We start from the raw sequence: 23,867 nt of genomic DNA, 5'->3' as shown, positions 1-23,867 counted from the left end.
TAATTGTGCATTATCTCTATACCTAAAAGCGTTCCAAAAGCTGAAAATTTATTCCCTTCATTTTGCAAATGAAAACTTTTAGGCACCATTAGATTAGAAGGCATATCCAAGCCTCTACCACTAGCACACGCCAAAGCTGGTAACCAAGCAGCTGTGCTGGCACTCAAGCATGGGCATTTCCATGACACCACATGGCCTCTCTTTTGTTTTCTCATCTATCTACCTCAGCAGTCTATGAGACAGAACTTGCATTATATTCATGCTATTATCTTTACTGCAAGACACAATTCCAAGTATAGAGTAAATCCTAAATAATTTCATGAAGGAAGAAAGTATTATTCAGCTCACCTAATCATGTCATTCATTTAAGCTTAATACATACCTTCAAAGATATTACAATAGGCCCTATAAAATTCTCATTAGAAAACTATAATCCCAACAAGAAAGATTACTGTAGTTAAAGTTACCTAAAATAAGTTTTAGGTTGTTTTCCTCAAGGAACTTGCAATATATCGGGAGACTCCATATGTATAATACTAAAGTATTCCAAAACTGAATATATTAAGCTAAGAGTGATGTGAAATGCTTTGGTTATGCACTGGATTCTGCTTTGGCTGATCAGAAAAGTACCCACAGGGAGGTGATATCTGACTTGGACTTTAAATTATGAGCAGAATTTCAGGGGGAGCCAAGATGGCCGAATAGGAACAGCTCCGGTCTACAGCTCCCAGTGTGAGCAACGCAGAAGACGGGTGATTTCTGCATTTCCATCTGAGGTACCGGGTTCATCTCACTAGGGAGTGCCAGACAGTGGGCACAGGTCAGTGGGTGCGCGCACCGTGCGCGAGCCGAAGAAGGGCGAGGCATTGCCTCACTCGGGAAGCGCAAGGGGTCAGGGAGTTCCCTTTCCTAGTCAAAGAAAGGGGTGACAGACGGCACCTGGAAAATCGGGTCACCCCTACCCAAATACTGCGCTTTTCCGACGGGCTGAAAAAACGGCGCACCAGGAGATTAATATCCCGCACCTGGCTCAGAGGGTCCTACACCCACGGAGTCTCACTGATTGCTAGCACAGCAGTCTGAGATCAAACTGCAAGGCAGCAGCGAGGCTGCGGGAGGGGCGCCCGCCATTGCCCAGGCTCGCTTAGGTAAACAAAGCAGCCAGGAAGCTCGAACTGGGTGGAGCCCACCACAGCTCAAGGAGGCCTGCCTGCCTCTGTAGGCTCCACCTCTGGGGGCAGGGCACAGACAAACAAAAACACAGCAGTAACCTCTGCAGACTTAAATGTCCCTGTCTGACAGCTTTGAAGAGAGCAGTGGTTCTCCCAGCACGCAGCTGGAGATCTGAGAACGGGCAGACTGCCTCCTCAAGTGGGTCCCTGACCCCTGACCCCCGAGCAGCCTAACTGGGAGGCACCCCCCAGCAGGGGCAGACTGACACCTCACATGGCCGGCCGGGTACTCCAACAGACCTGCAGCTGAGGGTCCTGTCTGTTAGAAGGAAAACTAACAAACAGAAAGGACATCCACACCAAAACCCATCTGTACATCACCATCATCAAGACCAAAAGTAGATAAAACCACAAAGATGGAGAAAAAACAGAGCAGAAAAACTGGAAACTCTAAAAAGCAGAGTGCCTCTCCTCCTCCAAAGGAATGCAGTTCCTCACCAGCAACGGAACAAAGCTGGACGGAGAATGACTTTGACCAGCTGAGAGAAGAAGGCTTCAGATGATCAAATTACTCCGAGCTACGGGAGGTTATTCAAACCAAAGGCAAAGAAGTCGAAAACTTTGAAAAAAATTTAGAAGAATGTATAACTAGAATAACCAATACAGAGAAGTGCTTAAAGGAGCTGATGGAGCTGAAAACCAAGGCTCGAGAACTACGTGAAGAATGCAGAAGCCTCAGGAGCTGATGCGATCAAATGGAAGAAAGGGTATCAGCAATGGAAGATGAAATGAATGAAATGAAGCAAGAAGGGAAGTTTAGAGAAAAAAGAATAAAAAGAAATGAGCAAAGCCTCCAAGAAATATGGGACTATGTGAAAAGACCAAATCTACGTCTGATTGGTGTACCTGAAAGTGACGGGGAGAATGGAACCAAGCTGGAAAACACTCTGCATGATATTATCCAGGAGAACTTCCCCAATCTAGCAAGGCAGGCCAACATTCAGATTCAGGAAATACAGAGAACACCACAAAGATACTCCTTGAGAACAGCAACTCCAAGACACATAATTGTCAGATTCACCAAAGTTGAAATGAAGGAAAAAATGTTAAGGGCAGCCAGAGAGAAAGGTCAGGTTACCCTCAAAGGGAAGCCCATCAGACTAACAGCGGATCTCTCGGCAGAAACTCTACAAGCCAGAAGAGAGTGGGGGCCGATATTCAACATTCTTAAAGAAAAGAATTTTCAACCCAGAATTTCATATCCAGCCAAACTAAGCTTCATAAGTGAAGGTGAAATAAAATACTTTACAGACAAGCAAATGCTGAGAGATTTTGTCACCACCAGGCCTGCCCTAAAAGAGCTCCTGAAGGAAGTGCTAAACATGGAAAGGAACAACCGGTACCAGACGCTGCAAAATCATGCTAAAATGTAAAGACCATTGAGACTAGGAAGAGACTGCATCAACTAACGAGCAAAATAGCCAGCTAACATCATAATGACAGGATCAAATTCACACATAACAATATTAACTTTAAATGTAAGTGGACTAAATTCTCCAATTAAAAGACACAGACTGGCAAATTGGATAAAGAGTCAAGACCCATCAGTGTGCTGTATTCAGGAAACCCATCTCATGTGCAGAGACACACATAGGCTCAAAATAAAAGGATAGAGGAAGATCTATCAAGCAAATGGAAAACAAAAAAAGGCAGGGGTTGCAATCCTAGTCTCTGATAAAACAGACTTTAAACCAACAAAGATCAAAAGAGACAAAGAAGGCCATTACATAATGGTAAAGGGATTAATTCAACAAGAAGAGCTAACTATCCTAAATATATATGCACCCAATACAGGAGCACCCAGATTCATAAAGCAAGTCCTGAGTGACCTACAAAGAGACTTAGACTCCCACACATTAATAATGGGAGACTTTAACACCCCACTGTCAACATTAGACAGATCAACGAGAGAGAAAGTCAACAAGGATACCCAGGAATTGAACTCAGCTCTGCGCCAAGCAGACCTAATAGACATCTACAGAACTCTCCACCCCAAATCAACAGAATATGCATTTTTTTCAGCAGCACACCACACCTATTCCAAAATTGACCACATACTTGGAAGTAAAGCTTTCCTCAGTAAATGTAAAAGAACAGAAATTGTAACAAACTATCTCTCAGATCACAGTGCAATCAAGCTAGAACTCAGGATTAAGAATCTCACTAAAAACTGCTCAACTACATGGAAACTGAACAACCTGCTCCTGAATGACGACTGGGTACATAACGAAATGAAGGCAGAAATAAAGACGTTCTTTGAAACCAACGAGAACAAAGACACAAGATACCAGAATCTCTGGGATGCATTCAAAGCAGTGTGTAGAGGGAAATTTATAGCACTAAATGCCCACAACAGAAAGCAGGAAAGATCCAAAATAGACACCCTAACATCACAATTAAAAGAACTAGAAAAGCAAGAGCAAACACATTCAAAAGCTAGCAGAAGGCAAGAAATAACTAAAATCAGAGCAGAACTGAAGGAAATAGAGACACAAAAAACCCTTCAAAAAATTAATGAATCCAGGAGCTTGTTTTTTGAAAGGATCAACAAAATTGATAGACTGCTAGCAAGATTAATAAAGAAAAAAAGAGAGAAGAATCAAATAGATGCAATAAAAAATGATAAAGGTGATATCACCACCGATCCCACAGAAATACAAACTACCATCAGAGAATACTACAAACACCTCTACGCAAATAAACTAGAAAATCTAGAAGAAATGGATAAATTCCTCGCCACATACACTTTCCCAAGACTAAACCAGGAAGAAGTTGAATCTCTGAATAGACCAATAACAGGCTCTGAAATTGAGGTAATAATTAATAGCTTACCAACCAAAAAAAGTCCAGGACCAGACGGATTCACAGCCAAGTTCAAACAGAGGTACAAGGAGAAGCTGGTACCATTCCTTCTGAAACTATTCCAATCAATAGAAAAAGAGGGAATCCTCCCTAACTCATTTTATGAGGCCAGCATCATCCTGATACCAAAGCCTGGCAGAGACACAACAAAAAAAGAGAATTTTATCTCTTGATGAACATTGATGCAAAAATCCTCAATAAAATACTGGCAAACTGAATCCAGCAGCACATCAAAAAGCTTATCCACCATGATCAAGTGGGCTTCATCCCTGGGATAGAAGGCTGGTTCAATATACCCAAATCTATAAATGTAATCCAGCATATAAACAGAACCAAAGACAAAACCCACAAGATTATCTCAATAGATGCAGAAAAGGCCTTTGACAAAATTCAACAACCCTTCATGCTAAAAACTCTCAATAAATTAGGTATTGATGGGACGTATCTCAAAATAATAAGAGCTATCTATGACAAACCCACAGCCAATATCATACTGAATGGGCAAAAACTGGAAGCATTCCCTTTGAAAACTGGCACAAGACAGGGATGCCCTTTCTCACCACTTCTATTCAACATAGTGTTGGAAGTTCTGGCCAGGGCAATTAGGCAGGAGAAGGAAATAAAGGGTATTCGATTAGGAAAAGAGGAAGTCAAATTGTCCCTGTTTGCAGACGACATGATTGTATATCTAGAAAACCCCATCGTCTCAGCCCAAAATCTCCTTAAGCTGATAAGCAACTTCAGCAAAGTCTCAGGATACAAAATCAATGTGCAAAAATCACAAGCATTCTTATACACCAACAACAGACAAACAGAGAGCCAAATCTTGAGTGAACTCCCATTCACAATTGCTTCAAACAGAATAAAATACCTAGGAATCCAACTTACAAGGGATGTGAAGGACCTCTTCAAGGAGAACTACAAACCACTGCTCAAGGAAATAAAAGAGGATACAAAGAAATGGAAGAACATTCCATGCTCATGAGTAGGAAGAATCAATATCGTGAAAATGGCCATACTGCCCAAGGTAATTTACAGATTCAATGCCATCGCCATCAAGCTACCAATGACTTTCTTCACAGAATTGGAAAAAACTACTTTAAAGTTCATATGGAACCAAAAAAGAGCCTGCATCGCCAAGTCAATCCTAAGCCAAAAGAACAAAGCTGGAGGCATCATGCTACCTGACTTCAAACTATACTACAAGGCTACAGTAACCAAAACAGCATGGTACTGGTACCAAAACAGAGATATAGATCAATGGAACAGAACAGAGCCCTCAGAAATAACGCTGCATATCTACAACTATCTGATCTTTGACAAACCTGACAAAAACAAGCAATGGGGAAAGGATTCCCTATTTAATAAATGGTGCTGGGAAAACTGGCTAGCCATATGTAGAAAGCTGAAACTGGATCCCTTACTTACACCTTATACAAAAATCAATTCAAGATGGATTAAAGACTTAAACGTTAGACCTAAAACCATAAAAACCCTAGAAGAAAACCTAAGCATTACCGTTCAGGACATAGGCATGGGCAAGGACTTCGTGTCTAAAACACCAAAAGCAATGGCAACAAAAGCCAAAATTGACAAATGGGATCTAATTAAACTCAAGAGCTTCTGCACAGCAAAAGAAACTACCATCAGAGTGAACAGGCAACCTACAAAATGGGAGAAAATTTTCACAACTTACTCATCTGACAAAGGGCTAATATCCAGAATCTACAATGAACTCCAACAAATTTACAAGAAAAAAACAAACAACCCCATCAAAAAGTGGGCGAAGGATATGAACACACTTCTCAGAAGAAGACATGCATGCAGCCAAAAGACACATGAAAAAATGCTCACCATCACTGGCCATCAGAGAAATGCAAATCAAAACCACAATGAGATACCATCTCACACCAGTTAGAATGGCGATCATTAAAAAGTCAGGAAACAACAGGTGCTGGAGAGGATGTGGAGAAATAGGAACACTTTTACACCGTTGGTGGGACTGTAAACTAGTTCAACCCTTGTGGAAGTCAATGTGGCGATTCCTCAGGGATCTAGAACTAGAAATTCCATTTGACCCAGCCATCCCATTACTGGGTATATACCCAAAGGACTATAAATCATGCTTCTATAAAGACACATGCACACGTATGTTTATTGTGGCATTATTCACAACAGCAAAGACTTGGAACCAACCCAAATGTCCAACAATGATAGACTGGATTAAGAAAATGTGGCACATATACACCATGGAATACTATGCAGCCATAAAAAATAATGAGTTCATGTCCTTTGCAGGGACATGGATGAAATTGGAAATCATCATTCTCAGTAAACTATCACAAGAACAAAAAACCAAACACCGCATATTCTCACTCATAGGTGGGAATTGAACAATGAGAACACATGGACACAGGAAGGGGAAAATCACACTCTGGGGACTGTTGTGGGGTGGGGGGAGGGGGGAGGGATAGCACTGGGAGATATACGTAATGCTAGATAACGAGTTAGTGGGTGCAGTGCACCAGCATGGCACATGTATACATATGTAACTAACCTGCACATTGTGCACATGTACCCTAAAACCTAAAGTATAATAATAATAAATAAATAAATAAAGTAAAAAAAAATAAAAAATAAATTATGAGCAGAATTTCAGTAGGTGACCATAGGACAAATGGCATTTTGAGCAGGGAGAGATGTATTAGCAAAACCAAAAGAGTAATTTGTATGCATGACAATTGTACTTAGAGCTAATTTAGGCTGAATCACAGACCTTCAAAAACTCCAGAAATGACTTAGGTTTGCTTCATTGAAAGCCAAACTAACCACAAAACTGAGCATTTATAATTCATCTTTAAGAGTAAGAAACAGTGGACAACTTTTATCAAAAAGTTTACCTTTATCTCTGTCCTAGCAAGGCATGGCAGGGAAGAGTCAGCTATTATCTTTGACTTGTATAGAACTAGCTGAGTGTGAATTAAATGGAAGAAGCAGTAAAAGATGAGCCCAAGGAGGAGGAAAGGAGTGACATCAAAGAAATCCTTGAAGTGTTAATTGCAATCATTGAAAAAGAGGTAACAAGAAGCTGAGAGTAAGATGATCTGCTATAAATAGCATTTGAATGTACAATATTGGAAGGTCAGCAGACGGGACTCTAAGAGGTAAAAATTACATATAAATTCAGACTAAGAAATAAGACTGTGATAAATTCAGAGAAACATGACATCAGATGAATTCAGAATTAAGAGAGAAATTTTTACTTTGTGGGTTAAACCAGTTACGTAGAAAGAATATGGCTAAAACCAGCTCTCTGCAAAAGTAACTAAAGAGTAAAATGGTTCCCCAAAGCAAAGAGAAAGGAGACTTTGTAGAAACAGAATCATAAGACCAGGATGTGGTGCCAGGAAGATGGGCCATAGTAAGGAAAATGTATGAACTCTGGTATAAAGCATGTTGAATTTTGCATATTCTCTGTAGGTAGCTCTTACTGATTGTGTTACTTTAGACAAGTCACTTCATTTCCCTCAATATCCATTACTGCATCTGTATAGTTGCTGTAGTTACACCTGAGGAGGCAGCATCCAGAGCGAGACTGCCTGGGTTCAATTTCAAGCTCTATGATTTACCATCTGTGAACCTTGAGCGAGGCAATTAATCACCTTGTGTCATTTTTTTTCGTCTGTAAAATGTAAATGATTTTCTATATGTCACATCATTCATAAAAATCATTTCCAGGGGGTGAAAGTCAAAACTATAAAGCCTTTTGAAAGCAATATGGAATATCATCATTATAAACTCAAAAATGAGTAGAACTTTTTTCAACAAGAAACATAGGCTGTAAATCACAAAGAGAAAAATTGATAAATTTGACTGCATTAAAATTAATTATGAAGGATACAGTGAACAGAAAAAAGCCAGAAAATGGGAGAAGATATCAGCAATTCACAGAAAACATGAAATCCTATATTGATATTCAGGATAAAGTAAAAAAAAAAGAAAGCCTTAGGGAAGAAAGAAGTTATTAACACATTCAAAATAATGGTTCAGTAAGATGGGACAGGAGAGGAAGGTGATGTGTGTTTTATTTCTTAAGAGGGATAGTGAATACTTAGGTGTTCATTTTGTCATTATTCACATTTTATACATTCTTCTGTGAAGAGTACTCATTTCTCAGTGTATCTTTAAAAATGCAGATTGTAAAAAGTACCTACTTCATAAGGTTGTTGTGAAGATAAGCGAGTTCCTTATGCCTGCAGTATAGTAGGTATTTGAAAGTGTTAACTGTTATTATATTAAGACATTAATAACATTGTAGAAACTTAATAGAAGGTAGCTATTATTTTTAAGCTATTGTCTCATGAAAGAATATGTTAACAGAGAGAAAGTGGTCTGCATTCCACCACTTTCCAAGGGAAGGCCTGAAACTCACTTGGCATGTTTGACCCAACAGTGGAGGTGTTTATCACAGTATTAAAGGTCTATTATACTGGCCTTAACAATACCCCTTGCGGTCATAGTTTCTCATATGGCTGTTCTCAGAAGAACAGAATGTGTAAATCAAATATTCTGCTCCTTTGGTGAGTTTTATCTCATTTTATTTATTAACAGAAAAACATTTTTCTCAGTCTCTTGTGAGTAGAAGTCTTAGCTTCCTCACTTCAGAGGGCATCAATCAGAGTGTGTTTCTAGACTGATGAAGCAGAGGACTTCGGTCATGATCCAGCCTCAGGATAAAGCTTTGCCTGATCAGCCCAGCAGGCCCCTCTCTGATCAGTCTCTAACCACAAAAAAATTGAAGAAAAAAAGTTTTGATAAGAGATTATGTTTAGGGTTCTTATTAATGATATATGTCATCTCTTGAGATCATTTCAGTGTACTAGAATGGCCACCAGGCATTCTTTCTTGTGAAGAGCTCTGAAGTATTCCTCAGAGAATGTAAGTGAGTTAACCACGTAATGTAAGCAAGTTACATGCGTTGAGTGCACATGACCTAATGAGAACGATGCTCCTGACAAACAGACTATTTCATCTAGTCATAATATTCTAGATTGTTAGAAATACTCTTATAGATTATTAACCACAGGAAAAGGGAAGGCCTTGTGATAGCAAATGGGTCCTGAAATGACGGAAAAGCACTAATCACCAAACCAAAGAGAGGAGTAGTTTTTCATATGTTCCTTTTAGAAAGACATAAAATATCAGGAGAAATGCCACAGCTATTATAAGACAAGAATGAACATTAGGCTTGGACCAGAAATGCAAGAGAGAGAAGATTGCCTAGAGAGCATAGTACTTGCTCTGTGTACAACTTAGAGCATGAAACATGAAGTAAATCTACCTACTTCTGGGCTTTAGGTTTAGAAATAAACAAGTGATCAGAGGAACTACACATTTAGGTATGATTTGTACATGAATGGGATTACAGAATCCAGATTTGAATATCTATGCTCATATGTTGGTCAGTATTATCAAAAATGTGAAGTAATCCCCAAGGAAAGTGATATAGTTTATGTAAACAGATACTGTAATAAAGAAAGAAACATTGTGTTTTCTGACCATAATATGATAGTAGTTGAAATTTATTTCAAAAGCTGGAAAATTTGACAGAGATAAATACAAGGAGATCAAATTCCCATTAGAACAGACAAATTGTTCTTAATAGCAAGCAGGTTGATAAATAGGAAAGAAGGTTCTCTCTCCATTCAAAATATCCAGGAGTGGTAATACTTGGTGATAAATGATGTAAAAAAAACTCGCAGAAGAAGTAATAAGCCCCAAACTCTAAACATTTAAGCAGAAATTATGGGGGGTCCTCCAATTAATTTTAATTATGAAGAAATTGGAGTGAAAGTTATACACAGCACCAAAAGTAAATGAGGCAAGTATGATAACTCCAGGTTGATGAGGAAAGAGAGAAGATAGAGATAGATAGATAGATAGATAGATAGATAGATAGATAGATACATACATACATACATACATACATACATACATACATAGATACATAGATGGATGTACAGATATTAATAGAACCTTCATAGGGCATACAAGAGAACAAACATACAAAGAACATGTTAAAAAATAATGGATTAGAGAACAGTTTATTTTGGAATAGTTTTAGAAGACAAAGCACACAGAAAGAATCATTTATTCATTCCTTCATTGTTAGATAGTTATTGTACAAAAGCAGGATGAATCCACACCCAAATTTGCTTTGGATGTCAAGACCAATGGTGAACACACACACACACACATGCACACACACCAAGAGAATATGAATAGATTTATTACTTATATAATAAGCTTTAATAGATTTATTACTTATATAATAAGGTTTTTTTGAGAGAGCAAGGTAGACTTCCCAAGCTGGCCCACAGATGGCTTCACAGAACAAGAAAAGGAGACTGGCTTGGAGTTTTAAATTGTGGTTAGGCTTGGGGCTGGGGCACAGATCTTGATTTGAATCTTTTACCTGCATCAAAGGAGAGAGCAGCTGAGCTTCCTAATTAGTTTGCCCAGATATTTGGGAGTGGGTGATGGGCCCTAGATGTGCACCATGGAATGAAGCTGATATATTTTTTCTGACTGCAACAGGAAGGTATTGGAGCATTGGGAGATTTTGAGCAATCAGAATATGATCTAATTTATATGTTTAAAAGCTGAATTCCTTTGCTTCTGTATTGAGAATAAATGGAGGGAACAAGATTAAAAGCAGAGACATTAACTGGAAGGATTCCGAAGCAATCCAGGTTGTTTTTACTTGGCAAGTAGCAATGAAGGTGGTAGCAAGAGGTTAAATTTAAAACATATTTTAAGAATAAAACTGACTTGACTTGGTGACAGATTGCATTTAATGTATAGGGGAAAAAAAGGAGCATAGAATGATTCCTAAGTGTTAAGTTTTGGTCAAGTAGGTGAATAGTGGTTCCATTTAATGAAATGGAGAAGACAGCGGTTGGAAGCAACAGGAGAAGTTGTGTTGGGACATGTTAAGTTTCAGATACCAGTGAGACGGATGTCAGTTACGTATTTTGGTATACCAGAGGCAATACACTAAGAATTCCATATATTTTAATGTCATCATTGGGTAAAGATCAATCAAAAATTATGATATGCCAATACATGTAAAAAACACAATGTTTTCTCATGTGTGTAAGCTGTTTGAATGTCTTCTTTTGAAAAGTGTTGGTTCATGTCCTTTGCCCATTTTTAAATTTTTTTTTATTATTATTATTTTTTTTTGAGACAGCGTCTCACTCTGTTGCCCAGGCTGGAGTGCAGTGGTGTGATCTCGGCTCACTGCAAGCTCTGCCTCCCAGGTTCACGCCATTCTCCTACCTCAGCCTCCCGAGTAGCTGGGACTACAGGCACCCGCCACCATGCCCGGCTAATTTTTTGTATTTTTAGTAGAGACGGGGTTTCACGTGTTAGCCAGGATGGTCTTGATCTCCTGACCTCGTGATCTGCCTGCCTCAGCCTCCCAAAGTGCTGGGATTACAGGTGTATTATTATTATTATTATTTTGAGATGGAGTCTCGCTCTGTCACCAGGCTGGAGTGCAGTGGTGCAATCTCAGCTCACTGCAACCTCTGACTCCCTAGTTCAATCTATTCTCCTGCCTCAGCCTCCCGAGTAACTGGGATTACAGGCATGTACCACCAGGCCCAGCTAATTTTTATATTTTTAGTAGAGACAGGGTTTCACTATGTTGGCCAGGATGGTCTCAATCTCCTGACCTCTTGATCCGCCCGCCTCGGCCTCCCAAAGTGCTGGGATTACAGGTGTGAGCCAACGCACCCAGCCAAGGTTATTTATTTTTTGCTTGTTGATTTAAGTTCCTTATAGATTCTGGATATTAGACATTTGTCAGATGCATAGTTTGTAAATATTTTCAGCTTTTCTGTAGGCTATCTGTTTATTGTGTTGATAATTTCTTTTGCTGTACAGAACATCTTTAGTTGGCCCCACTTGTCAATTTTTGTTTTTGTTGCAGTTGCTTTTGAGGACTTAGCCAAAGATTCTTTGCCAAGCCCAGTGTTGAGGAGGGTGTTTTCTAGGTTTTCTTTTAGGATTTTTATAGTTTGAGGTCTTATGTTTACATTTTTAATTCATCTTGAGTTAATTTTTGTAAATGGTGAAAGGTAAGGGTCTAATGCTTATTATCACTAATCAACAGAGAAATGCAAATCAACCACAATGAGATACCATCTCATACCAGTCAGAATGGTTATTATTAAAAAGTAAAAAACAACAGATGCTGGTGAGGATGTGGAAAAAAGAGAACACTTATACATTGTTAGTGGGAATGTAAATTAGTTCAGCCACCGTGGAAAGCAATTTGGAGATTTCTCAAATAACGTAACGCAGCAATCTCATTACTGGGTATATACCCAAAGGAAAATAGATTGTTACACCAAACAGATGCCTGCTCCTAAGTTTCTTGTCACACTATTCACAATAGCAAAGACTAGGTACCCATCAATGGGGAATTGGATAAAGAAAACGTGGCACATATTAGTATATATTATAGAGTACTACACAACCGTAAGAAAAGAATGAAATCATGTCCTTTGCAGCAACATAGATGGAGCTGCAGGCCATATCCTAAGTGAATTAAAAAAGGAACAGAAAACCAAATACTGCATGTTCTCACTTATAAGTGAGAGCTAAACATTGAGCACACATGGATGTTAACAGGAACGATAGACACTATAGACTACTAGAGGCGGGAGGCAGGGATGATATGGGTTGAAAAACTACCAATTGGGTACTGTGCTCACTACCTTGGTGTGATATACCCATGTGGCAAACCTGCACATACACCCCTTGTATCTAAAATTAAAGTTGAAATTAAAAATAAAAAACTCAGGTACTTTAATTTACTTCAGCAACAGTAATCAACAAACATCATGAATTTGTTCAAAAGAAAGAATTCCTAGGATGAAGCTAAAATCCCTACTCAGGTTCATTAGGCCAATAAGTGGAGGAAAAGCCTCTGTGATGCCACTCAATCTGATTGAGATCATTTCTGAGTTCTCTCAAACATCTGAGAACGGCTTTGAGCCAACTCTTGGCTGCACTTTTAATGGCATATGGGTCAAAGATGTAATGACCAGCATGATGAAACAAGAGATGTCAATAATAGTATTCAAACAAAGGTAAAAGAGAGAAGATTTTATAAAGTAGAGGCAAGAAGGCTTACTTACCATTGACTACATCATTTGGGGGTGGCATCTTGTTCACAGTCTGGCAAGACAACAGAAGACAAGATGCTAAAGTTAACAGATAGCACAAACTTAAGGTAAGTGCATATAAATGTTAACAGAATACACTAGGAAGAATTTAGATTTTTTTGTTGGTGAAATAAATTAGAATTTTTCCTGTTATGATTACATTATGCTGTTCAAAGGGAGAGGGAATGTGTGAGGATGTTACATTCAAGTGACTACATGTTCAAAGCTCTTGGGTACATAAAAATAAATTAGCTTGGGAAAGGACATAATGTTCAGGCTGCCCTTGAAAAATCTAAGATTGGCGAGTAGATGCTTTCACAGGAAAAGTTGTTCACCACTTGCTTTCCTATCCACATGCCACTCTCCTCATGCTTGCAGACGTCTTCCAGTTGCAAAAATCATATGTTATTTCTCCCATTTCTCAAAAACTTTATCAAATCCCTCCATTATCTAACATCAAACTGTTTTTTCCGGCCGGGCGTGGTAGCTCATGTCTGTAATCCTAGCACTTTGGGAGGCCGAGGCAGGCGGATCACGAGGTCAGGAGATTGAGACCATCCTGGTTAACATGGTGAAACCCCATCTCTACTAAAAATACAAAAGAAATTAGCCGGGCGTGGTGGCGGGCGCCTGTAGTCCCAGCTACTCCGGAGGCTGAGGCAGGAGAATGGCGTGAACCCGGGAGGTGGAGCTTGCAGTGAGCCGAGATTGCGCCACTGCACTCCAGCCTGGGCGACAGAGCGAGACTCTGTCTCAAAAAAAAAAAAAAACCTGTTTTTTCACCTCCAACATTCCACTCATTATATTTCATCATATATATTTCTACTAAGCAGTCCTTCTCTTATGTTCTGCCTCAATCTTTTAGAAAATATTTTGCTGTAAAATTCTCATCCTTCACCATCCATGCTAACTATCTTCTTCTCCGTGAAGCTTTCCTTGATTATCCAGACATAGTGAGCCTTTGCTTGCTGTGCTTCTCTTCAATAACTAACTTTGACTTAATGAGCAAGTACTATAGCTGTTATATAGTTGTTAATATCTACTTTTCCAGTGACTATAAGCACCATGGGGCCAGACACCATGTTTCATTCCATGTTTTAGCTTTTTGTCAGCCCTTTGCAGAGTGCCATGGTAGTTATGTGCAAGAGCAGCTTAAAATAATGAAATTTCAAATGTTTTAGCAGTGCTGTTATAGAATTAGGATTCAATTAATCTTAGTTCTTAATATTAATATCAGTAATTTTTTTTTTTTTTGGAACAGAGTTGCACTCTTATTGTCCAGGCTGGATTGCAATGGCACAGCCTCGGCTCACTGCAACCTCCACCTCCTGGGTTCAAGAAATTCTCCTGCCTCAGCCTACCGAGTAGCTGGGATTACACACGCCCACTACCACACCTGGCTAATTTTTTGTATTATTAGTAGAGATAGGGCATCATCGTGTTAGCCAGGCTGGTCTTGAACTCCTGACCTCAGTTGTTCCACCCGCCTTGGCCTCCCAAAGTGCTGAGGTTACAGGCGTGAGCCACCATCCCAGGCCTATCAGTAATTTTACACAAAACCACAGGGGCTGAATTTTTTTTCTTAATTCATTTTTCCCTATTATCTAACTATGCATTGAAGTATGATCCAGAAGTCTGGGGAAGACCTGGTCCTAATTCTTCCCAATTTATGTAGCATATTCAAAGGGTGAGCAGAACATAGGTGCCTACACATGGATCTAAATATCCTTGAAAAAGCTTCTATGTCATTCTCCTTGTTCCACAGTCTGGTTGCAAGATCCGAAGATTTTAAATGTGAATACAGGGCACTATGGTTTGAATATGTCCTCCAAAGTTCATGAATTGGAAGCTTAATCCCCAATGCAACAGTTTTGAGGGCGGGGCCTTTCAAAGGTGATAAGATTCATGAGGAATCTGCCCTCATGAATGGATTTATGTGATTATCACTGGAGTGGGTTTGTTGTAAAAACAAGATAACCCCCCACCCCTTGCTCTAGTGAGCTCTCTTGTACTTCTGCCTTCTGCTGTGGGATGACACAGCATAAAAAACTTTTGCCAGTGTGGGTCCCTCCACCTTGGACTTCCAGCCTCCAGAACTGTAAGAAATCTCTCTTCTTTGTAAATTATCCAGTCTGTCTCTTCTGATATAGTAGCACAAAATGCACTAAGACAAGAGGGAATTTTCAAGGTGCAGTGCATCACATAACTAATGAGCATTTATGAAGTTCTTGATGTCTCCATACAAAGATGCTGTAAAAGAACAAATGATTTTTCTTCATAGCTTCACTTAATTACTTTTCATTCATAGTTATTTGTGCCAAAGGTAACAGGCTTTATCTTTATTCTTACTCTCTAACAGTGTTCAGCTTTATTAAAACAAGCTGTTCTCCAGAAGAAAAATTTTATGGGACTTTAGAATCCCACATCACATAGAACTATAACAAAACAAATCTTTAATAAAATGTAATTCTTATAATTTAAAAAAATAATTTTTTTTAACATGGATGAAGCTGGAATCCATCATTCTGAGCAAACTATCACAAGGACAGAAAACCAAACACCGCATGTTCTCACTCATAGGTGGGAATTGCACAATGAGAACACCTGGACACAGGGTGGGGAACATCACATTTCATTTTTATTGGCATTGCTGGAATGATTAGCCACATTGGAACATTTTGAATTTACTGGAATTTAATGGGTCTATCAAGTAACCGTATGGCAAATGGCCATTTTAAGGTAGACTTGGCAAGTCCCCATTTTGCTTGCATACATCATTGAGTCTATAAGCTGTAAGCTGCAGGTTTGATCCTCATTGTGAAGGCACCTTAACTCCTGAAAAAGCTAAGAGGCAAGATTTTTTAAAATGAAAATAAATAAGTAAGTTAGCAAAGTGTTAATTGCAATGAAAAATCTATAGGTATTACTGTGCTGTTAAGGTGAACTTATTGTTATGAGCTAAACTGTATCCCCTCAAAAATTATATAGTGAAGCCCTAACCTCTGGTATCTTAAAATGTGACTGTATTTAAAGATAGGGCCTTTCAAGGGGGGATTAAGTTAAGTGAGACCGATAGAGTGGGCCCTAATGCGATCTGACTGGTGTCCTTATTAGAGAAAATTTGAACATGCACAGAAAGAGAGAGAAAGAGAGTGACTGGGGGTGTGCAAACACACAGAAGAAACACCAGGACTACATTAGGACAAAGGACAAGGTGGCCATCCGCAAGCCAAAGAGACAGGCCACAGAAGAAACAAAACCTGCCAATACCTTGATCTTGTACTTCTAGCTTCCAGAACTGTGACAAAATATATTACTTTTGTTTACGCCACCCAGTCGGGTATTTTGTCATGATAACCCTAGCAAACCAGCACACTTATTTCACACTAAGGTAGACTACCATCCATTGGATTAAGACTTACTGGCCTCTCTTACTACCTCTTTATCTGATTGGTACTTAGGGAAATAAGCTGAGAATGCATGGCTTGACCCTTCTCTTATAGCTTCTTTAGTTTTGTATTTGCTTGTCTCCAAAGAATACATGCTCCTGTCTGCTGTTGGCCAGAGCAGGTACTGGCCTTAGACATCTCAGTTGCTCTCTCCTTTCTTTGTCCTTGGAAGCCACCTGCCTGCTGTGAGCGTGCTTTCTGTTCTTCTCATTCCTGCTGTGAGTTTTATACTGGTAATCTCTTCCCCTGAGGAGAGAAGGCTGCTCTCTTCCAGTGCTGCCCAGGACTGGGTGTTTATATTTGCCTAATAATGGGGTACAGTTTTTAAAATCTGTTACCCCAAACAACATTCTTAAGAGCTAATTATTTAAGTCATTAATTAAACTGACTTTTTGTCTCCATCTGATTACTACTTTCTTTATTTCCTTTTGATTCGAGGTGGGTTGGAAAGGGATATACTTTGTTTTATCTTTAAACCTCAACATAAAAGAAATTAAACACCAAATTAGAATAATCCTATAGGACTCTGGATCTGCTCATGATAAATAATTTATTATGCACTAATTGATTATGGTCCGAAAGCTACACAAGCCAATGAACGAACTGCTTATAGACATACTCTGACTCTTCTCAACTAGAAATGACTGGTTGGTTGGTTTTTTTCAATATCCCACCTAAAAATCAAGTTTCCAGTTTGTGCTTTTTCTTAATATTTTATTCTCTTATCTATTCTCTGGATTTTGGACATTTTATTACTAATCCACTTTTTCCAAAGGTAAACAACAAGCGCAAGAAGAAGGAGAACTACAAGCAGCCCAATTTATACCTGGTTGGCTGTTCTGCTAAGAGACTTGATTTTAGTAAAAAGAGAAATATTGGCTTAACAGTGCTGTCGAATTATCCAAGCTATAAAATTAATATAATAATACTACTTGTAATTGGATTCACTGAGGTTGTATTACGTGCCAGTATGTGTGCCTTATAGCAGAAGTCTAAGTGCAGCACATGCATTGTCTAACTTAATTCTTATAACAACTTTATGATGAAAAGAGGTGCAGGGGACTTAAAGTATCTTGTGAAATTTCACCCAATTGGCAAGCAATGGAGTTGAGAATTAAAATTGGGCTTTCTCATTCCAAAGTCTGTGTTCATCACAACTTGCCACTTGCTCTATGCCAGGAATAAGCATTGAGAGCCACTAAAAATTTTTCAATAAGGGGAAGAAATATATCAATTTGGGAAGTCACAGTCAACTGGAGAAGATTGACTGCTGAACAAGTGACTTCTTTTGTTTCACATTTTTAAAAAAGGAAGACTTTGAGTCATAATTTATAGATCTTCGCTCATTTTTTCCCTAAAAGTACACCTACATTTTCCTTCTTTTGTGAAATAGAAGAAAATGGTGATTTAGCCATTACTATAGTTGCTTTAAGCAAATTAGTGGCTCTTGAATCACATTTTATAGTTCAACAAAACAAAAAGTCAAACTGATTTTGCCAGAAACATAATCTTAAAAGATTTTTAAGTGTTTTAAGATTCCTAAGTAGACTGTCTTAGAAAACAAATGCTAAAATTAAATTACTTGGCAAAACTAAACTCATATATGAGAGCTAACCTAAAAGTTACCCTGCACAGACAAGTAACCATAGGGGCATTTTATATTAAACTTTGTTTACAGAACAAAAATTCCCACTTGGTTCTTCTTTCTTATAAATAAATTTCCCAAGTATTAGCACTTTTTTTTAATTGCCATTGGAATCATGCTATTCTCTATTAAAATCTAAATCTAGATCATGTGAAAATAACAGTGTAAGCAAAAGTGAGTCTTATTTCATGTGCTAGATGAGCTAAGTATAGTTCTCAAAATGCATATTCTCTGATAAGATGGTCATTCACAAAAAAATAAAAAGAAACATCAAATATGATATGAAGACCTCCAAAACCATGTGCAGGGAAATTTAATGAGTATTAATGATATTCTAAAAGAGATGCTAGACTTGTTAGTGGTGAGCAAGGATGCTTAGATCATGCTAATGTTAAAACCTAACAGATTTCCTAAATGCCTTTCATGTTGAGGTGAGATTCCTGTTTCTATGGCAACCTGCAGTGAGTTAAGAAGGGTACTGTTAAACTGTATGGCAGTTTTGCTTAGTCTCTCTGAAAGAAAAATATCAGAAGAAACCATTTCTCTACCCATGATTGTAATCAGAGATCCTCCGCCCCCAACCACAAGCTTCTATTGCTGTTCCTGAAGAAGATATTAAGGGCAGTAAATCAGAAATCTATTTAATGATCTATTATGCTCTGCATGAGCTGCAGACCCTTTGCTGGTCCAAAAATCACATTTGCAGCAAATTAACATTGGCAAGTCTGTAGGAAGGGATCAAAACAAATAAAGGTGCCAAATAATGAGCAGGAGAAATAATGAGGAAAATATCTGTGATGCCTTGATTCCTAGAGACTGCTTTAATTGTGTTAAAACAACTTCCTTTAGGATAGTGCCTCACTCTCCTGTTTTTGAAACTCTGCTATTCTTTGCATTTGAGAAATGAAAATATAATGAATATTTCTGTTGTTCTTCAAGGAATCCAAATCAAAGCTCTGACAAGAAATATCCACCCACATGTTTGCTTCAGTTTTTCCTAATACACTCATTACCCTGCGCAAAGCTCAAGACCAAGTGATCTCACCCAGAATGACAGAGGCAGCATGTCCACTGGCAATTATCCCAGTGTATTCAATGGGAACAGTGCAACTGAAAATCAAAGATCCTGAAACAGGGCATCTGCTACTCAGAGAAACTCAAAATCAATTTTTAAAACTACATCTATTTTGCTGTCATAGAACACTTGTAGCTAACATTTATTGCACACCTATGAGTACCAGTCATTATGCTAAATGTTTTATATGCAGCATCTTAGTGATTGTCATAAAACCACAAAAGATAGGAATTACAAATATTATATCTGGTTTTACAAATGAGAAAATTGCCTAAGATCACACCTATTCCAGGAACATTTTTAAAGTAATCAGAGGTAGACTTGGAGGCTGCCTCTCCCTCCCTTTTAAGCATTCGTCTGCTGTTTAAAAATTAATTTTTTTTTATTTACAAATGTATACATACATGCCTTTAGGAGTCATTCCAGCATCTTAACTGAGTAAAGCAGTCTGGCAGGCATGGAGAGACAATAGAGCCTGGTGGAGACTTAGGCAGTTGGAGTTCACATGTCCCAGCTTCTGCTGAGGTTGATCATGCAGAAATGTGGGTTCAGTGTGACCAGATTTTATTTCTTTTCAAGACAACCCACTAATCCCAATTTTCAAGTGAAATTTACACATTTAAAAAATGAGTACCATGAAAAAAGTGTGAGAACCAAGAGGAAGATCTGCCCCAGGCTGCCTGATTGTTTTCTCTGTGTTAGAAATTATTCATCCTTCTCTCCAAAAACAAAAGTATTTCAGAAGAAGATTCCCCCACCACCATGAAAACATAACACAAGGCCAAAATTTAGCAAGGCAGTAGGAGTGGGAAAATTCTAGGTTTTGGTGAGCCTTTTTGGTAAATAAAATGAAAAGAATAGTTGCATAAATAACATCTAAGGGTAGTGCCTCTTTCCAATTTTAATTTTATTTACTGAATTTCTCACAGAAACTTAATGCTTTCCCTTTTATTCAATGTTGTATATTTTATATCAAACAATTGAAGCAAAGCAGAATTCTATTTACTCTTTAATTAAATGAAATATCATTATTAAAAACATGTTCTATAATTTGGTTCTGTGTGATGATGCAAGTGGCAAGTTTAATTTCATTCAACTGAATGACAGCAATAATCATACAGAATAGAGATGAGTAATTTAGATTTTCAAAGCTCCTGTTCTTGAAGTTACCCAAAGTGTCAAAAGTAGGAACATTCTTGAAGATATACATCTCCCCCAGCAACAGCTCCTTTCAGACAGCAAGCAAGAACGAAGCTGAAGATAACACTGAAAAATGTTTACCATTGATTCCCTTAATACATTTACTTTTGATGACAGGGGGCAAATTACATGACTATTTTTATATATCGGAAAGAAAAACTAAATCTGACCCCCTGTTTTAACTTAACTGTTTCATTAACATGACAATGAACAACAAAATCCCTTCTTGGGAAGAAGGTGTGGATATGTATGTTCAATACATTTGCTAGATATTTTCTAAAGCAATGTTACTGTTACATTAAACATTAACAAATTATTTTATTGGAATATTGGTGTTATGTGACTTTCCACATTATTTTACTACAGTCATTAATTGACCAAATGAAAGACCCAAAGTTACATTAAAGTGAGCATGACTACAAAAATAAATTTGAGTGCTCACAGTGGTCCAGCAACACCTGTGACGATTTATAAATATAGCCCCACAATGATATTTCAGGGATTTTTTTCCTAACCTTACAAAGCTATAACGAGAGACTGTAAAGCAACCAAGCTCAAGCAGCTTTTTGGCATTAATAGCAGATGATCAGAACTAATAAATCCTTGAAATGCAAGCACATATGGGTGTAAGTAAAAATTTGTTTCTAGGAATCTGAATTTGAGGGCCATGGCAAGGCATTGGAATAAATATCTGAATCTCCATTTTCCTTCATTTGCAGACTGTACTTCCCATTGACATTTGTTACTAAACAATAATGATGTTAGAGGGGTAGTGCCATTTATATGTTTTCTTATTTAATCTACACAACTCTGAGAGATAGTGATTGTTATCTCGATGTTACAGAGTAGGAGACTTGTGCCCAAAGAGCTGAAGTAATTGACCTAAGAATCTAATGAGGAAGGGCCAGAGCAAAGACATAAGGCCACCCTTTTTCATGCCAATGTCCCCATAATTCCAATATTAGAATCCTACTACTGTATTATTATTGTGGCCTGTGAATCCAGGACTTCACCGAGTTCCGGAGAGCTAAATAGGCTGAGAGAGCTACTCCATCATTTGAGAAAGAATCTTACCTGTAAAATGTCAATAATGCCTTTGCCTTGCCAATTCCATGGGATTATCGTGAAGCTCAAAGGAGTAAATGTGTATGTAAATGAGATTTGAGCAGTAGAGATCACCAACAAACAAACTGTTAAATGACATCATTGGTTCATCCCATCAGTTAAATACAGGAGTATTTACTTCGCAAGAGGCAATAAATGATATTCCTTTTCTCTTACGATTTGAAGCAATCTAGAGACAGACATGAGAGCTAGGCAGAAAGAGATCAAACTATGAGTATGAGAAGGTAACAGCATGGAGAACATGGCTTAGATGTGTGGTAACAGTGGAATTCCTAATTGTTCCTGCACTCTAGTTTAGATCTCTGAATAAACAAACAGGGGGAAATTTAAATTTTCAGAGAACTCCCTTACTCTGTAGCCCAGGCTGGAGTGCAGTGGCGCCATCTGGGCTCACTGCAAGCTCCGCCTCCTGGGTTCACGCCATTCTCCTGCCTCAGCCTCCCGAGTAGCTGGGACTACAGGTGCCCACCACCACGCCCGACTAATTTTTTTGTATTTTTAGTAGAAACGGGGTTTCACCGTGTCAGCCAGGATAGTTTCAATCTCCTGACCTCGTGATCCGCCTGCCTCGGCCTCCCGAAGTGCTGGGATTACAGGCGTGAGCCACCACGCCCGACCAGAACTCCCTTACTCTTTATCGGCAACATACTGGCCTGAGGAAAAGAGGTCAGAAAGAAATGGAATCCCTCACATTTAGAACTATTGGACTAGGTGAGCTCCACTTGATACAAAATCACAGACTGAAGGCTCTACTTGCTTTTCCTACAAACTTGCTGGGAAAAATGAGGGATGGGGATAAAAGCATGGAGGGTTTAGGAATAAGCTCTCCTAATGTAAATCAGATTAGTGGATGACAAAAATCTCCCAAATAGTAATCTCAGTCTCAACTGTGTATTTGTTGTGGGATCATAGGCCACTATTTCAGTCTAAATAAAAACAAGTAATGAACACCGAAACTTGACTAAGGCAAGTGATAAGATCGTCATGTTTAAAACTGTGAAAAGACTCTGCTTAAGACAAAACTTCCCAGATTGTATTGCATTATTCAGTTTGCCCTTCTAGTTCCTGATCAATTAAATATGTTGGCATTTATTGTGCATCTGCAGTGTACGCTCCTTTTAATCGTTCTTCTCCTCTTCCCTAAACAGAATTAAAGAGTGTGTTAGGAATAAAGATAGATGGAAATTTAGCTTTACTGAGAGACAGTTGGAAAAATTTTGACTGAAAATATCTCAGAATAGTTGTCACTCTGAATTTGGTCTCATTCTTTTCTTCTAGTCTCACTTTCCCAAGCTGCCTCCCACATACACACATTGTCACACAACTTGTGCCCCAAGCATATTATGCTTCCCACAATCACCCAAGAACTCCAAGCTTCTTCACACATGCAACCTTTCGCATTTCTGATTCCCTTTGTCCAACATGCCATAATGTCTCTTTGTTGAACAATGAACTCTTGCTCATTTTTGAAGATTGAGCCTATGAGTTACTACCTCAAGAAAGCTTTCTATGACTCCCAGAGTTCAACCACTGTTCATTTCTCCATTATAGCACTTACCATGTTCTATGTGTAGCAGGATGTTGTACCTAAGTCAGGCTCTGTGCATTATTAGTGGGTTGATGGACACAATTTGCATATTTTGGATGAGACTTTTAGTTTTTTGGCTAAAGGAGAAGGAAATGTTGTGTTTTTGTTTCACTGGTTATTTCAAGCTCTTGAGAGATAAACAGAAATGGAAAATAATGGAGCATATTTCCCTGCCTAATTCCTTGAATAGGTTGTTGACTTTTTAGAGAGAAGAGTGAAAGTCATGGCTGGAGACTGTTTTTCTGAAAGTCTGTGAGACCCTGGGCATCGATGGCTCTGTTTCAGACACCATATTGATTAAACTCAACTAAGACCAAAGCAGGGGCAATTTTCCTACCCCACTCTGGCACAGAAAAGCAGAGTGGCTTAGGAACAACATCAACAGTAACCACAGTGAAGTTCCCACCAGCAATTTTATAAGAACAGGACCATGTTATGCCTCTCTTCCTGTGGCT

General features: G+C 38.6%; 1 long non-coding RNA gene across 1 annotated transcript in view; it reads right to left on the bottom strand.

Moving 5' to 3' along the window:
- LOC129013822 (uncharacterized) overlaps nt 1-22,089 on the bottom strand; it is a 39,637-nt gene extending 17,548 nt beyond the window's left edge. Inside the window, exons 1-2 of the long non-coding RNA XR_008494085.1 lie at nt 21,774-22,089; nt 13,304-13,343 (exon numbers count right to left, since the gene is read on the bottom strand). This is a non-coding gene — a long non-coding RNA (uncharacterized LOC129013822). The remainder of the gene's footprint in view (nt 1-13,303; nt 13,344-21,773) is intronic.
- Between the last annotated feature and the right edge of the window lie 1,778 nt (nt 22,090-23,867).

Source organism: Pongo pygmaeus, chromosome 1 (genome assembly GCF_028885625.2).
Source record: "Pongo pygmaeus isolate AG05252 chromosome 1, NHGRI_mPonPyg2-v2.0_pri, whole genome shotgun sequence".
Taxonomy (NCBI): Eukaryota; Metazoa; Chordata; class Mammalia; order Primates; family Hominidae; genus Pongo; species Pongo pygmaeus.
Note: the sequence above shows the minus strand (reverse complement) of the source record. Positions and strands in the feature narration are given on the sequence as shown.